This window comes from Falco rusticolus, chromosome 6 (assembly GCF_015220075.1).
Source record: "Falco rusticolus isolate bFalRus1 chromosome 6, bFalRus1.pri, whole genome shotgun sequence".
Classification (NCBI taxonomy): domain Eukaryota; kingdom Metazoa; phylum Chordata; class Aves; order Falconiformes; family Falconidae; genus Falco; species Falco rusticolus.
In genome coordinates this window covers 80,608,903-80,627,121 of record NC_051192.1, presented here as the reverse complement: position 1 = coordinate 80,627,121, position 18,219 = coordinate 80,608,903, and the positions used below count along the sequence as shown (strand labels likewise).

The following is an 18,219-nucleotide window of genomic DNA, read 5'->3' as shown; positions in this document are numbered from 1 at the left end:
AAGCTTTCTGCAAAACAAAGCTACAGAGAATCAATAGCTTTGTATTACTGCACTGAGACTAGCAAACAAAAACGTTTAGTGCATGTGATTAAAAGTCTCAACAACTGGCATGGAAAAAGCAGCCCAAGAGGCATCTTGCTGTGCCAAGTGCTGTCATGTTATTGTAACCCTGTTAGGTTAAAGATGCTAGTAAGGCAAAGTCTACAAGCAAAGCTGCCTCTTGCTTTAGCCTAACGGGTGGTTAGGAGCACTTTTTTTATGTACCAGTGTGATTGCTGTGAGTGAAATACCAGCTCTATTCAAGTCAGTGGCAAAATCCCATGGGCTTTTCGGTACAACACAATGTTGTATAATGGAGAGTATTTGAATTAAGTAGTGATATTCTTCCTGTTTCATTTGCTCACCATATTTACTGTGGCATCACTTAGTTAAAGTGGAGAATAAGACATGTATAGGCATAAATATTATCTCAAGATATTTTAAAGATGAACGAAGAAAACGGTTTTCCAGAGTCATGTAAAACATCTACCTTATCCTGCTGCTTGGTAAAACACCGGAGGACCTAAATTACTCAAGTCCTAACTGTTTTCAAGGATGTCTCCTTTTGGAAAGATGTAGGTGTAGTTACTACGCTTGTAAGATGACTTTAAAACAACATATAGTGGAGGGAAAGTACTCTTGTCTATTTTTAAACCATGTTTTCTGTGAACAAGGTCTGTGCAAACCATGAACACTGGCACTTTTTTTTGCATTCAGTACATCAGATTTTAATCTCATTTAGACTGATGAAAATCTAGAGTAACTTCTTTAAACTCAGAACAGTCAAGACAAATTAGGTCAGAATTTGACCCATTAAGCCTTGGTCCACCCTTTTTGTCATAATTAGTGTGAGATGATTGACAGAAAACCATTCTTTGTTTCTTATACTTTGTGAATTGCACTGAAAATTAAGCTCTTCATTGCAAAAACATGGCCCACTTTCTTTTATTAGCCTTTCATTAGCTCTAGATAGTTGCATATTAACTTTTAAAGACAATAGTCTTGATCCTTCCTCAGTTCAAATTAATGAGAAAACTCTCACTGACTTTTCCAAAGAACAAACTTTTTATAGGACAAATTAATTCCTGTAAATCACATGTGCCTCATACAAATTATCTCTAATTTGCTTCTTGTAAACTGTTACGCCAGATGTGATTTGGAGCTTGTGGGCGTAGGAGTGTGATAATCTGAATTCTTGAACTTGTAGGAAATGCTTTCTACTATTAATAAGTAAAAATATAGATGGATAATTGCTCAATTTTCTCCTGGAATTAGCTGTTCAAGACTAAAGTTTTCTAAACAAATTTTCAAGAAAATTGAAGTATGTATCAATAAAATAATCTGGGCTTTTTTCCTATAAAGCTAAGTTTTACTAAAGTGATTGCACCAATTTAACTGTGATGACAGCTGGTTAAGATTTCATTGTTGTATCTGTCCTTGTGTTGTTCATAATCCAATAAATCTTGTTCTTTCAATTCAGAGAAAGGATGAAAAAGATCTACAAATACTAAGTTGATATTTACTATTTTACAAGAATTCATATATAGTTGGTTAAGAAATAATGGGGAAATATGCCAGACAGTTCTAATTGCTATTAACTTTGACACTGCAGTAGTCCTGCTTTATTCCTTAAATAGTAGTGTCCCTTGTATGGCTACACTGTTATTAGGAGAACTATATAAATGATTTAAATAACAGTTAGTCTATAGAGTTGAACAAAATTATTACTGTTTTCTTTAAAAAGATCACAGCTTTCCAGAACACCATGTTCTCCTTGACCAAATGTTTTGCCAAAGGAAAGACCTCCGTGGTCTCCTCACAGCCCTCAGAAGCTCTCTGGCACCACCAGCCCTGGCACTGAGCCTGCCTGGACACATTACTGCTCAGATCCATTGGCTCTGATATTTCCGTGCTAGCTGTCTCGGAAGTGGGTTTGACCTACCAAACTTTGGTTAAACCATAACCATGCTGCACAGTTAAGAAGGTCAGGGCAGAATTCAGGGAATCAACAAGGTGGATTCAAATTTTGTTCATTTACGCAAACTAATCAAATGCCTGAATGAGCTTTTATCAACATGAGACCTTGCCTCCCTTCAGGATTACAGCTCTGTTCCTCATATGCCCTGCAGCATCCCCAGCTTTCCAGTAGTAATGTCCTTCATGCATTCTCACTGAGCAGCTAGAAGTCTGCAGACTGCTTGCAGTGCAGCTAATAGATGGGCCAAGCTGGACATGTTACTTCTCTGCTGTCATTTTGTCATTGCATTGCATTGCACATATTCTGCAGAGCTAGTCTACTCAATGAAGAACCCAGCACGTCACCTGTAGAGGAATGAAGGCAGTGGGTTGGTCAGCGTTGATAACATGCAGCTGTGGCCTGGCCTCAGAGGCAGTGGGTTGATAGACATGGATGATGCCCAGCTGTAGCTCGTTCCTGCTAAGTAGTTAAATAGCTCCGAGGTTGTTGGGACAGGTGGTTGGAGGAAGGAGGGGTGGGGTTGTTTGGCCTCTGGGGGAAGGAGAAGCAGCATAGACAGTAGAATCTGATGGAAGGTAAAAGCCTTGTTACAGTATACTAGTTTGTGCTGTTGCAATTGGTGCCTAGTGTGAGGATAACTGAGTTGGAGTCTGGCTACAAAATTACCTGCCAGCTTTTTTCTTCACTTGTTATGGCTGCTTTTCTTTTTTTTTTTTTCTTTTGGATGAAGGGGTTTACTTGGTGTTTATTGCTAAATTAAAGCAGAAAGCTGTGACTTGTGGTACCAGCTCTTAGGAGGCAGCAGCAGTGTGAGGTTTTACCATCTGGGTTTGTGTATGGTATCATGTCTGTAAATGTGTATTCTGGATTCTTCAGGTTCCTGTGCTCTGTCATGGCTTTGGAGACACGTGGATAACATCAATGGGAATCTCTAAATTAAAAAATGTAATTATCTTCAAACCACTTTAAGTATGGAAGCCTGTGTTTTCTAGCTGGCCTTCTGGCTGGCAGGCAGAGCAAGCAGAACGTGTTGCTTCTTGCTTTGTCCTCGCATGCAGCCCCTGAGCCTTATCTTTTCCCTAGGGAGCAGCAGGGACCCCAGTCAGCCTCAGGTGGGAGCAGCAGAGCGATGGCACAGGGACACCTCCATCCTCGACTCCCTCCTTCCCCCTCCGGACCTAGATTCTAGCGAAGCCCCTGCTCTGGAAGCATCCCTCAACACAGGTATTACTCCACACCGTGGGCTGTCTGCCTGATGTGCAGGAGCTTCCAGGTGGAAATCCTAACTTCATAACATTCAGGAGAGGCTGTTGCAATAGCATGGCTGGAAAACAACACTTGAGCTTCTTGCAGATACCAGCTCTAGGAGGTGACCAAAATGACTTCTTGTCACCTCTTGTCTTTCAAAGGTTCATCTGAACTGCAGAGCTGTCAAAGCCCTCAGGGACTGTTGAGAATTACCAAGAACATTCTGAATGTACGTTATTTTCCCTGATTTTTTTAGCATAATGAGTTAATACTAAGCATCTTAAGTTAACAAGTTAATATAATGAGGATGTTTTCAGCGGGCATTGCTGACTTTTATGACCGTAGTGGGTGTCTCACAATACTTATCTGGGCTTTTGCCTGTCTTTTAAAAGGCTTATTGCTAGTATCACATTGGTTATACAGTAATCTATTTCCAGTTTTAAACTGCCTCATGATGCTGGAATATACTTTGAAATTGTGAACCCAGCTCAAAAACTGGAAGGCAATCTCTTAACTGATTTTATAAAAATTTCACAACTTTAAGCCCAGTATCATATATTTTTAAATGTCTGACTCATTTGGAAATCTTGGGATTGTCTATATTAATTATGGCCCCAGATGATCCATCTGAACAGACAGAAAGCAACTCCATTTGTAGTCAAGGATTGCAAACGCAATCTTCCTGGAACAGAAAGTTGTACAATGTGCAATTTTTATGGCTTGTATAGTTTTTCTATTTTTAGTTGGTTGAAGCCTGCAATACATCATATAATCTTTCTTAAATTGTCATTCAGAATGTTAATTTCCATTAACTTGGCATAAATAAGTTATTTTCTTTCTTAAATTTGTATAGTTACTATTGTACCTAACAATGTTACACAAACAAAATGTTAGCTTTCTCTGATACAAAGTTGATGTGACTACAAACTGCTATTGATGTGTTTATAGTTATGGACTCTTTAAACCAAATTAAAAAAACCCTCACCACAAAATACAAAAAAGTATTTTCTTTTTTATTTAGAAATATGCATGTGTTATAAAGTCCAGTAACTGTTCCATTACTTCAACAAACCATTTATTTAATCTTCCACCTTTCCAGGCATTTGGAAAAGTTTCTTTGAGGTTTGAGAAAGCCTAATAAAATATCACTTTGAAGCTTTTTTGAAGATACAATGGGAAGAACAATTCTGCTTTTTTTTTTTCCCTTTCTAGAAATGCATCTTCAAGGTATAAGAGATTAGTCGGTGACAAGTATTTCTACAGAACTCTCCCGCCTTGTTCTTGCTTATTTAAGTAAAGATAACGTCATATATTTGGCTGCCTGCAGAAATTGTGCAACATTACTTTATGCCCTGGCTGAACCGAGGGCAGGGGAGCTAAGCCTGCTGCTGGTGCACCAGTTCATGATGTCTGTGCCATAATGCTAAATGCTGGGTTCTGACAATATTTTTTTCTAGGCTTTCCTAACCCTCTAATTATAATCCTTTGTCTTCAACACATGCTTATTTAAAGTCCAAGGTTTGCTGAATACTTAATGTTTGCTGCTTTCCATGGGGTATGGCCAGGTGATTTTTTTAGTGCTTGGAAGGCTGGTACTTACAGCTGAGCCATGATACCATGCTGGCATGTGCTGCCAAGTACTTTTCTGTGCAGGCTTTTGGGTTTTCTTGATTACAAAAGTAATAACATTTGTATCGGTAAGTACAATTATAATCAAGATTTTTTTTGCAAACATGAAAGTTACCTTAGGTCAAGCATGTGGCAAACTCCCATCTGTACAGATTCTCTAAAGATGGCCATTTCATATCAGGTCAGTTTTGCGGTCCTAGAATCAACTAACAAACCGCTGACTGAATTTGGTTTTTTAATGTATGTTTGTTTGGCATGCAGTCAATGATGTTGTACAGGATGAGTTTAAAAGACATGTTAATATACCAGATTTTGGAATTGGCTTTGATTAACTGAGTTACAGACCTTAATATGGAGGCAAATAGTTTTTCTTGGGGGGGTTGGCTGAGTTTAGTGATTTTTTTTTTTCTAAGATAGTGATGTATAAATCCTAAAGCAATGTGCTGATAAAAGAAAATCTGAAACTGTAACTGAGTAGAAATGAATGTGAACAGATGAATTTTAGTTTCCTGGCTGATAAATATTATAACAATGAACAAATGTAGGTATTCCTCAAATTACATTTAATCTAGCAGAGTCTTTCAGGATTAAAGATATAAAATACTCTTTAATAACTTGTAAGGAAATATTTATTCAACATAAGGACTTTGTCCTGGCTCTTCTGAAAGCCTTGTGAAGTATTTTCAGTATATGTACAGCAAAGGCTCAGTTGCTTAGTCTGAGCTTGCTTTTTCTGGACAGTTGTTCTTACCAGTCAGCACTGGGTGCTCTGGAGAGCTGTCCTTTAACTTTCAGCTGGGTGGGACTGAAAAAAGCTTTCACCTCTGAAATTCCTGCAGTGTGTGTGTGTGGACAAATACAGATAAGGAAAAGCTCTTATCTGTGGCCTGTGTGATGAATATTAAGAGGAAAAAGGTGGTACTACAAGCTGACTCTACAGACATTATCGCTAGGGATAGAAACCTGTGTGAGGTCTATTCTCACTGGGAGTAAATCAGTATGAAATGTGAAATGACACATGAGAATACTTTCTGTTACATCTTGTTTCTTAAGATAACTAAATATAGCACTTTAATATGACAAGAGGTGAATTTGCATCCTCCTGGGAGAAAAACTGGTTAATCTTCCTTTTCCCAAACCACAGGTGAGAAGCTAAAAAGCAGTAATGATATCACTTTGAGCAATTAGGAAAGATTAGAGTTTTGGCTGTAACTAGCATTTACACCTAAGCAAGCAGCTGCCTGGGCAGTGCAGGACCTAGCCTGGTCCCCACAGAGCCAAGACATGACAGAGCTGCCAACAGTGATCACGGCAGGTCCTTGCCAAGGCCATGGATCTGCCACACATGCACAGGGGAAGCAGCCCAATGTAATTTGCCAGTCACCTAATCTTCCTTGAAGGCAGCTAAAAAATAGTTAAGCAAACAAATAAGTAATGTTGAGACATTACATAACTGGGTCAGACAGTTTTTCACTAAAGAAAGAGAAATAGTTATTTCTCTATTTATATGCTGCTTTCTTACCTGGTTTACCAATCACCTACCATCTGTATATGCCTTCCCTCAGCTGTTTTTTTTGATGACCAAACATTTTGACATTATTGTGAAAAGTCAAATCAGCCTTTAAAATTTGTATTGACAGACCCAGTGATGCCTTAATATTTAGAAACGCCCATGAGTTCCCTTGAGCCACACTGAGACCCATGTTGCTTTTCTGTCATCTACCTCCTCATAGGAAATTGGAACTTAAATCTGGAAAATAATAATTTTTACTTATTAAAAATTAATCTCTAGTTTCACTTGCTCTAACTAAAAGAAAGCTAACATAGATCCATTATTTACTGCTATTTTTTAAATTACTGTTTTGGGGCAATAATGGCCAAATTCATCCCATTTTTCTTCCCAAGAAATAGAGTTCTGCACAAGGAGTTGTGGCTGGAGAGTCAAGTAAGCTCATTTCTTAGGCAGCTCAGTAAGGGTGAGCTTTTGACTCTTTTGTACTTTTTAGAAAAACTGTGTTCTCTTCTCCTCTCAGCCAGAAGTGTCCCTGCGGCAGCAGTCTGTGTGCTGATGCTTTGTAGAAAATACATCCCAACAGCACAAGCCACTTGAGTCTGCAAATTTATTAACACAAAGTTGGCAGGGTTGGTTATAGCAGGGACTGTGAGGGGTGGACGCAGTCCCACAGCCTCTGCCATGTCCTAACACTCGCCACCAAGTGTGGCACTGTGTCAGGTGCTGATAACAAGGTGCCAAATGCCTGCTATTGCCTCCCCACCCCGCAGGAAAATCGGCCTTTGTGATGATGCGTTTATGGATCCAGTGCCAGTTTATCAGTTATCTTACTGATGTGCCTGAATTCAGGGCACAGCCTCTTCAGAGAAGTCAGTAGTGGCTCAGAGGGGTGAAACTGAGACCTCCAAGCACATCCCAAGGTCAGATGCAGCGGTGTCCTCCAACCATGTCCTCTCACAGGGAGGCTGGAGCAACACCACCCTCTGCCTAGCACCTTTTTCCATGGAAAGAAAGTGAGGGGATGCTTTCCATGACAGACAGGAGCCATGGTGGGCTTCAGCAGTGGTCACTGGAGCTGCATGACTGAGGACAAGGACAAGCCTGAAGTCTTAACATAGCCTCAGAGAGCTTGGGCTCCATTTCAAAGAGTGCAGATTACAGACGAAACCTAAACTCCTAGCTCAGTCCCACAAGTGAGGTACTTAAAGCTGAACAGAGTGAATTTGTGCAACTGCAGATGATTTTAACTTGTAAAACACCCACTCCATTTGTAAGGGCTCTTTTTAACATCTTTCCATGGCTCTGAACTGAAATTACTTTCTAAGAAAAGCAGCTAAGAATTTTTTACTCTATCCTAGTGGAAAAAAAGAAAGTTCAACCTTTTTTAAAAAGTTAAGTAAGGTAACATGTTTGGCTAGTTGCAACAAGGCGCACACAATTCACTCGGGTTTTATCCCTGTTGAAACTGGATTTTTAAAAAGTCACAGACATTAAAGCAACTTGAATCTGGCAGCAGGTAATTTTACTTATGTTAATGCGGGACCAAGCCCGTGAAATGATACTTGTGTCTTCCTTCCCTACTCGAAGTAGCTATCCTGTGTTTTCAGCTTAGCCTTTTTGCTCTGAAGTAAAAAGCCAGATGAATATTTGAGCAGATTAGAATTGATAGGTTATTCAAAAAAAGATCAAAATCAGCTCAACCTGTAGAGGTAGGATAACTCTCTACCTTCGTTCTTTTCAAGTGAGGAAATTGTCTAGGGGTTTTGAAACCAAGATATTAGAAGAGGCACATAAATATGGTTCCTATAAGTGAAAGCTATTACAGTGGATGAAGCCATTTTCAATGCCCAGGTGAGGTAACTGCAGGGTTTTGTGCCGCTCCCTGTTAGCGTGAGGCATTGGTATTATTTAAATCGGTTAGGCTGACATTTACTTCTTTACTTTCTTTGCCACAAGTTCTGAAGTCAGTGGAAAGCCTGCAGGATTACTGGGAAATAATGACAGTCACTAGGCTGGCACTGCCAGGAATGAAGTAAGACTCTCCTTTCCTTTTACCTCTTTACAAATAGTAATGGGCTTTGAATAATGCAAGTGCCACTCTGAAACCTCACAGTGCTAGTTGTCTTATCAGTGACATGAAGCAGAAAAGCTCAAAGTTTGTGCCACCGAGCACAGCAGAAGCCTGGTGTGAATGGGGATGTTGTGTGATCTCTCTGCTTCAGCTGCCCTGTCTCTTCCTGACCCCTGCTGAACTGCTCTATCTCCAGACCATCCTTCAGCAGCAACTTAAAACTACTCCTCTAGAATAAGTAATATACTTCTGCATGCCTTGACCTAACTTACTTGAAAAAATATGGATTCTTTTCTGTTTTCCCACCACCCTCTGCTTATTTTCTCTCTGCAGACTGTGTATTTATGGTGAGTTGCACTTTCCCTTTACACAGCTGATTAGTTTTCCATTTCCTTTGTTTGTAAAAGAGCGGGCTGTGGAAAGGAAAGGCTCTAAATTAAACAGTGCCAGGGCGTGAGCACAGATAGAGGGTGAATGTCTGTGCTCTTATTAAACCACTGGAGTGGTCCCCGGCATGCTTCTGCTGAACCATTTGCGAGCATGTTTCAGGAGTCAGCATGGGCTAGGAGCAATTCCCAGCGGGCAGCGTGGATGCAGCCAGCATGTTATGGATGCTGGGAGGGCTTAAGAGCCTGAAGGATTTTCCAGGACAGCTGGCCTCACAGTCAAAGAGCAGTCCTGGACGTGGATATTCACTAGTATACATGTAGCCAGAGAACTCCTTTTTTCTTTTTTCTTTTCCCCTACAGGGTAAATATTATTATAAACCCACCAAAACTGATAACGAAACTCAAGGGCAGGTTTTTATCAAAGGCTATTTTAACTCCTTGTTTTGAAACCACCTAAACTTTACAGAGGAGAAGAACCTTCTGGGAGGTGGAAGGCAGCCCAGTCTAACGGAGGGGGTTAAATTCACCTCTGACCAAATGACCAGACGTTCATGTGCAAGCTGGTACTCTGTGTCTATCAACAACTGAAACTTCCTACAAAGGAGTCACTGAGAGAGATTTGGAACTTGCTCCCTGCTTTGTTTGACAGCTGAAATTTGAGATGCTGCAGATGTGTTTTTACACTGTTGCCTCTTGGAGACAATATTTGTAGAAGATACAGGTCTTCTGTATAATTTCTTTCCATTTGCTGTAAAATCTGTAAGGGTATCTATATTGTGGTTGGTTTTTGCTATTTTTGTAAAACAGAAGAAAGATAAATTAGTCAAATGTAAAATGTAGCTATAGTTATTTACTGGTTTCAGCAAAATCAGAGCTGTGCAAATCATGGCTACCGAAAAGAATATGGGATTCACAATTCATGTCTGGTCAGCAAGAGACAGCAAAATATTTCCCTTGACCCAAAGCCTGAAGTTTGGTTTTGGGACATTTAGCTTTTTGCCTTGTCTTACGCTTGTCAAAATTCAAGTGAATTTTGAAATAAAAAATAATTTTGAAGTGAAAATTTGAAATACATTTCATAGAAAGCTAATAAGAGTAATTTCTTCATTTCCTAATTGTATTCTTTAATTCCCTGTGGTTCACTTCTAGGTTAAAGCAGGATTGCAAGGACCACAGAATGACTTTGCTTTCCATGTTGTGTTCCCTCAGTGATATATCAGTTTTAGGTTTGTTTTGTGGTTTGTTTTTTTTTAAATCATTATAAGGATAGGGACAAGGGACTCAGACGCAAGAGCTGTGACTATTATCAGCCTGCTCCTGTCTTTTGCTGCTTTCAGCATTTTCTTGCCATCTTGGAAGCAGAAAATGCATTGTTGTAGGAGCAGTGTTCTTTAAAAACTACTTGTGAGAGATACAGTGTGTTTCCTAAGTCCATAGTACATTTGATCTTGCAGGTTACCAGCTTGATTCTATGCTGTCAACAAAAAGGAATGACTAAAGCTTACCTAATACTAAAGATTACTCACTGCAGGAGAGAAAAATCTTTGGTAGGCCAGCTAATCTGCATCACCTCTTACCATTTTCCAGGCACGTTCTGGCTGTCAGATGATAAAACAAACGTTTAGTGGGTTTGGACTGAAACTAATGGTGACATTGCTACATTTATCTTCATGTGAAGTTCACAGTTTGATTTTCAATTGAAATGACATAACTCAAAAGGGCAGAAAGCTGCAAAACAATATGTGAAGAATCATGATAGGGCACAGCGCGCATCCAACCCTCAAGGGGTGGCTGTGTTTCGAGACAGGCTCCATCAGCTGGGTGCAAGGTACAGAGCCCCAGGAAGCAGGGACATCTTTTTCCTCCAAGGATCCATGCTTTGCTTTCGAATCAGGAGTAGTCCTGGGCACAGGACACTCCAGTGGGCTGGAAACAGGCCAGGAAGAGGCATGAGTAGGAACCAACCTATTCCCTTGTCTCCCAGCTCAGCTGAAATGTGCTAGAAAGGCTGCACAGTTAGCACTGTTGCCACCCACCATGCTTTTGGCCAGTCTCTTTCAGCGACATAACCACTCCAGAGAATAAATATCTAAACCCTCGTCAGACCTAGTAGTATGTTTGTCTAGTGGTGTCAGCTACTTGAGCTGTCTCTTCTCTATGACTCCTGTTTGTACTTTCTGGCAGCTGGGAAGCACAGTAATCAAAACATGGGTAAAGTGATATATAAAAGTTTATTTTTTTTTGACTGAATGATGATCTAATAGCTTATCATTCCTCATGCATCCAAGATGTTTTTCCAGATGAAGGCTGGGAAACATGAATCTTTGTGTAACGAATCTATGTTACTCCTTAGTTGGTCAGCATGCATTACTCAAGTAAAAGTATTCCAGCTGAAACCACAAGTTTTCCGGAAGATGACAAAATTAATGGAATTATACCAGCATAAACTCTGTTCTTTGTAATTCTGTGCCATAATTTAGCCAGCGAATAGTTTATCTTGGAATTTTTAAAAATTGTGTTAAAGTGGTATAAATCTGCCTTAGTGATGGCTGGGTTTCCTCCTTTAGTTTTGTGAAAGCCTTTTCTGCTTTCACACAGATTGTATCTCTTCAGAATGGCACCTGGATATGGAATTTTCAGAAATGTTTTTCTTTTCTTCTTGAGAATACATTTATGCTTATTCCTTTCATTTCTCTTTTCAAGCAAAGGTAGTATTGTTGGCATAATCCTTGGTGAATATAATCCATGTGCCACTATGTCCCACTGTTGTAAGAATCGATTTTAGAAGCTATAAAATAAAACTTTGATAAAGCAAAAAGGCTTTGCTGATTCTCATGCTGTACCTCAACAAGCTTGTCTGCTATAACTTTGCTACTTTTCTACGCTATTTGCAGGCAGCATAAAAAAAAGTTCTATTCACCAAAATAGATTAGGGATTGCTGAGATAGAAAAAAATAATCTGTCCCCTGCATCTAAAACAGTCACTGAATTTTTGTCAAATACCCTTAACAGGGACATATTCTGCTTCTTTCTCATAATTAAAAAGACTGAAAAGTTTCTTCCACTGATGAGACTCCATGTATGGTATGACAAAGAAGGAGACACCATGACATTTGCCTGCCATGGGGTAAAATATCCATCCCACACAGTCTGCTCTGAGCAATGCCATGGCCTCTCCCCCTCACTGGACTGCAGGCAGCAGGTGCAGTCCAGGGACCAGCCCTATCTGCTGCATCTGACAGAGGGCTTACGTGGTGGGAGGGAGCCCACCAAGCAGCACTTCTAGTGCAGGTGGTGCAGACCCCACTATGGAGGCAGCGTCAACAGGATGACACGAACATTTCTTTTTCAGTGCATGAGGGTCAGCATGCGTGTTTGCATGTTGCTCCTCCTAACACCTGTATGACAAATGCTTTTCCAGTGCAGCAAGCAGACCAGGTGAAAGGATGGAGGCAGTAATGGTGTTACATAGCTAGACTAGCCACAAGTTCTCTCCTAGTTTGTGTAAGAATTACAGCCATGTGGCTTGGTTGTTTAAGCTGTTTAGTTGTCCTGATTCATAAAGTATCTGCACCTCTGTGCAAACACTCCAACAACACTGACAAGCAACTAACACATGCTCTCACAAAAGCACATGGGCAAAGTATAAGACTGTCAGAAGGAACAGAGACTTTGTCTTGCTTGCTCTTGCAGATAAGTGATGATCCATATGAGGGCAAGAGATTGAGGAGGGGTTAGAGAGCACAATGCATTATGCTTTAGGCATGAATGTTTAGAAATTCAGGAAACTCCAGAGCTGCTAAGGGTAGATATTTGTTCTGTTCTTCATTGTATTAGTCATTTAGATTAGCACTCTCCTCTGACCAGCATGACTGAAACAAACACTGGAGTAATCTACAAAAGCAAACCCAAGAATGAAGTCTGCATTCCCTTGGCACAGTTTTGTTTGGCTGTTGCACAGTCCGGAGTCTGACACATGTCTGCTTCATGCAGCATCCGAGTCCAACTGGGCAGCATCGCTCAGCATGCGTCTCTACACAGTGCAGCCATCAGTTCCTAGCTGGTCCTATGACAACCTCTTGGTAGCATGATTTCTTTTATTTCTTCAAATCAGATAATAACAACAAACATTTCCAAAGCCCAGGAAAGCCGCCTGTAATAGCTAATAATAAGGAATAACTAAAAATAAAACTGATAATTTTAATCAGTTTCTGAGGTGGTACGAACAGCGGCATCTCTACATGTTTGTTCTATGAAAGCCACACCACTGAAGCTATGTAGCTTTAGTTCTCACTACCTAGAGCCCCTGGAGCTAAAGCCATCCATCCTTATCTGGAGTGGTCCTTGCTGAGGACTCAACAAGGTCAATTTGGTGCCCCTTTCTTCCTCTCTTCCTGATATCTCCAAAGGTGTCGTCTTTTTTTTGGTGTTTTTGTTTGGTGTTTTTTTCTTGGTATCTACTACTACTTATGGATACAGACTGATAGTATTTTAAACATTTTCCAGCTCTCCTTTTCATTTATGGGATGTTGCAGATTTGATGGAGATTTTATATGATTTGGTCTCCATTTTGAATATATTTAAATTATTTTTCATTTCTGGTGCTATACATTGACTGGCAATCACTGGACAAAGATTTGGCTTGCTCAGTGCCTGAATTCTCAGCAGTCATCTCTCCTGTGTACCAAGCACTTCTGCACAGTGCTTTGTACCACTCCAAATGCCTGCACAGCAGACCCTCTGAAAGTTTTGGTTCACTAATAACTCAGTTGCAGCAATTGTTAGCCTGTCAGAAACCCAGAACTTTCATGTGATATCTTAATCAGTTAGATCTGCAACTGAACTCCAGACTACAAATTTATAGCCAAAGGCAATAACCATATCATGGCCGTAAATCAACTTTTTGTGTGTGTATATTATAACATTATTATGATGATTTTAAGGGAAAGCACTACAGAGCCAAGATCAGCATGTCCAATTAGCAAGAGGGACTATGCATTAAGTTCAAAGAACTCTTTTGAGTTATCTGATTCTAATAGCACTAGCAATGGAGCCTAATCTAACCTGTCACTTCAAGAGCTATAGGGAGAACAAATTGCTGTCAACGGGGGGAAGGTCTGGAACAGCATGCAGCCTGTCCTCTCCTGACATCCTACTCAGCAAATTCCTCACAGATTTTCTCCTGATGTCAGTAAAACTAACATAAAGGTTATTTCATAAAATCTTGTGTGGATTGCTAACTTGTGAAAACTGAAGGACCCATGCCCAGAACAACAATACAGACTGAAATAAATAATCATAGCATTTGTCCTTTGTGCTTAAAGCTTAACAAACAAGTGAAACAGAAGAGAGGCTGGAGAGTTCCTATGCCAAGTACCAATGCTGTGAGCACATATTGAAATGAGTAGCCAATAAATGTCAAAATCAAGGTGACTGATCATATAAAGACTTCTTGTTTGACTGGAGACTGTTAGCAAAGGTTTCCAGTTTAATATGCAATATGATAAGGGGTGGGAAAAACCCCAGTAGAGTTAAATATTAAATGCTAAAGTCATTATAAATCATACAAGCTATTTCTTCAGGGAACACAATCCCTTCAGCAGATCAGGAATGCTGTAAGATATAGAGACGTGATCAGGGCAGACAGCAGGAGGACGTTTGTTACCAGTGTTAGACTGGCAGTGTCCCCAGGATCAGTTTTGGAACCCTGGTGAAACAACAAATAGGCAAGTTTGGGGATTTTGGTATTTGTGTACTGAAATAAGGTTGTGCAACTGGTCAGAAACTTGTCTTCTCTATCGTGTACCATCAGAAATACAGATGGACATCCAAAATGATAATACTATGCACTCCTTTCCAGCACACAGTATTTCAGCCAAGATCACTGGTATGTTCTGGCTACTTCACGCTGCTCTAATTAAAACTCAGTCATCCTTACAGCTGCTTTGTATTCCTAGAGCACTGCACAACAGCTGGATCATGCCGTTGATTTTGGCCCTTAAACTCCTTGGAAATTACTGTGTGAATATCAAAACGTTGGCCCTTTCTGTCACCATTTAAGCTTGAGTTCACCTGCATCTCTGGCTTCAGCACATAACACCTTTGCATTTGGATAACATGTTGGAAAAGTATCAACATCGTAACTGAAGACAGAGTAGGTGTTAGGGTTACACTGATTTTGGCAGGCTTTTAGCATAGAAAGGCTGTTAGGGGCAGTGTCTCCGAGAGTGACAGAGTGTCTGCCACACTTACTGTGATGTAAGACTTGCTGCAAAATAAATCTACAAGTGCTAAAGAAATTTTTAAAAAGGCCAGATTTGACTGACTTTAGCAACAGTCATATTCTAATTAGCTAGTTGATACAAAACTCCAGATCAATTGTTTAAGCTGCTCTGCTGCTGTATTAATGAATTTGTTAAAAAAATAAATTTTCATCTGTCCTTTGTAGACCTATATTGATTTACATCAAGTAAAAGAACACTTAAAATATGCATTCCTTATTTGTTTGTTAGCGTGCTTATAAACCTATAGTCAACTATGCAGCCTTTACATGCCTTCATGAGTTGTGATCATCTCAGCTTCCACAGGGACAGGTGGATTGAAGCGGCTATCTTGAGTTATGATGTGACAGGGTGACACACCACATTTCATGAAGTCTAACGTATCCAGCTACATGCATCTGGTTGATTAAGCAGTGCTAGATGTGGATGATGTGTCTCAACTAGTCATGAGTTAAATTTAAAATTAATTGTGCACCTTCAGGTCTAAGAGTTGAGTCATCTTACTACAGAGAAGTCGCTAACATAGCATGTTACTAAGCAGAATACACTGTAATGTAATAATCTGTTTTCCACTGTAAAACATGTGTAAGACAGACTTGCAATATTTATTCTTAAAACATGTAGGATGTTCTAGAGCCATGGAGCCATTCACTGTAAGCCATGAAAAATAAGTTGGTTTAGAGATGAAAGTGGCTGGAGGCTGTGACCCATAGGGACTCAGAAGGAAACACTTAGAAAATAGAGACAGATTGAATCCCAAGTGCTCTCTCCTGAGAGGAAGCGTGGTTGGAAAGTTTAAAACCCATTAAAGTTAAACAAATTGAAAGGCCCTATCTAAGAGGAAACATAGTACAATGTTTATTTTTCCATTACAAACCTGAGACCTAAAAGATTTCCTGAGGTTCTCAGGTATTGTTCATGCTTATAATGGAGATCTGTTTTTAGAAAGCATAATTCATGTGTTTAATCCAAACTGTTTGATGAAAACCACACTGCATAAGCATTCAGGAAGTTAAAGGCCATTGTATACCTGTATCACATATTGTTTGGATAGGAGCAGACCTACAATGCAAGGAATCTCGTAGTGAAATTCTCTCGTTCGAAAACATTGGGTCTAATTCTCTCCCCATTTATGCTGCTGGACAAATTCCACTGAATTAATGAAGTTAAGACATGAGTAACCAACGATAATAAAAAGACTATCTTCCTGCTGAGTGTGAAACTACCAAAATGCAAGGCTAATGTGAGCAAGAGACTTATAACACTGGCCTGAGTCAAGTCAGTAGCAAGACATAGCAGGCCCTGTGTAACATTAGCCAAGCTGATCAGTCAATGTAATTCAGGTTTTGCCGCATCACTAGTGAATTGCTGCTCTGAGATCCTTATCAGACAAGTAAGTGTGTGATGTTAGCAATGTTGAGAAGCATCTGTTTGACTAATGAACAAGATGCAAACTAAATCCAGAGATTAAGTGAGAGGAAAGATTCGGAAGCAATGGAATATTATTCATTAGATCTATTGATGTAAAAACTGGGCAAGCCTCAGACATACAGACTCTTCTTCACCTTTCTTCAGTCTGTGTGTTCAAATTGTAGTTGATTATAGAAACAGCAACATATTTCTCTGTGAAGATATTGCTTTCTAGTATTCTTGGACTGTCTTGGGTAAATTGGATTTAAGTAGAAAATTAAAGTACCAGAAAATATGACCATAAACAAACATAAATTGGAGTAAGGCAACACAAACGTCTGATGGTTTGCCTTGTCTGTTATAGAAGCAATTTCAAGTAGGATGAATAATGTCTAATTTTCAGGAGACCAACTTACTTTTTACATTTGAGTTTGGCCCCAAACCAAGCCTAAATTCACTATTGTCTTTGTACTGTTTGTGACAAATATCTTGACTACAAAGAACAATCAAGGTCTTCTACAGTTGAACACTGAAGAAAATTACAAAGACCTACTTCAACATAACACTGGAAGGTGACAGGATAGCAATATAGGTCCATATAAAAACATGTCTGAGTATCCTATGCACATGTGTTTAATAGTGGTAAGTAATGAAATACACACAGAGGAACCCACCCTGTCTTCTGTGTGATTGTTAACCAGTGACACAGGGCAAGACCTTACAGGGTAAATGGGATTTTAAGGGCTAGCAACCTCCCTGGCCAATCTGCAGGGTCAAGGGGAAAAAAGAGAGATGTTCATAGGAGAAGACAGCAGACAGGCAGATTAAGCTAATTTTAGGTGAATGCATTGTGTGGATGACACCTTGAAAAGAGCTGATGGGTAAGAAAGAGAAGAACTGTGTAAAGATTTAAAGAAAAGGGCAAGTGGTTTAATTTGATATTGCTGAATGACATTCAGAAGAGGGAATCAGAGAAGACTTGTTTAGTGATGATATGCAGGAAGGATGATTTTCACAGCTGTGTTTTGTGGGACACCAAGGTTATGTTTGTTGTAAACTAAACAGTTCCAGGGCCCCCCATTCTGTGTTAAATAGCACAGTCTAGCTATGCTTGTACTGCTAAACTCTCTTCTCTTCCAGAACAGGGTGGCTGCATCTGGAGCTGGCCTGGGTTAATTCCTGAATTGTGCTTAGGAACTGGTTGGAAGAGTGGTAGTTTACCTGGACCAGAAGTGTGCCAGGAAGGGTGCTAAAAATTTAACGATACAGTAGGTCAAGTGTGAGAGCTCAGGAACATTTGCTGTCACTATTTAATTTCCTAGGATAGATATAGTCTAAGAGTGCAGTGTAAGTGCTTAAGAGGACAGAGATGTGAGCATTCGATAACCATGACCTGACATTTTGCAGAAACCTTGAATCTTCTGGAAGGACTGCATTGATCTTGCTCATTTACCTCTTAGCGGTTTCATGCCCTCTGTGTTCTTTTTTTCAAAGTGCTTTTCAACTTTCCTTTACGGCACTTACTGTCTAATAATCTCATGCAGTATTTAGCTTAAGGTGGAGTTTACCACTTGATTCAGTCTGCATTCCCTGTTTTTCTTGGTTACCTGGAATAAAACCACTGCTTCACTTAGGGAAACTAGAGAGAGAGCTTTGTTTGT

General features: G+C 39.9%; 1 protein-coding gene across 3 annotated transcripts in view; it reads left to right on the top strand.

Annotated features, from left to right (window-relative positions):
• The window catches only part of FILIP1 (filamin A interacting protein 1), a 109,300-nt gene that overhangs the window by 25,495 nt on the left and 65,586 nt on the right, over positions 1 to 18,219 (top strand). For 2 of the 3 annotated variants that reach the window (XM_037392393.1, XM_037392391.1), the window contains exon 1: positions 3,101 to 3,241. The exons of the other annotated variant lie outside the window; for it this stretch is intronic. The gene's annotated coding sequence lies outside the window, so the exon portion shown is untranslated. Of the gene's footprint in view, positions 1 to 3,100; positions 3,242 to 18,219 lie in introns of those variants that run through there. 3 annotated transcript variants of the gene reach the window in all.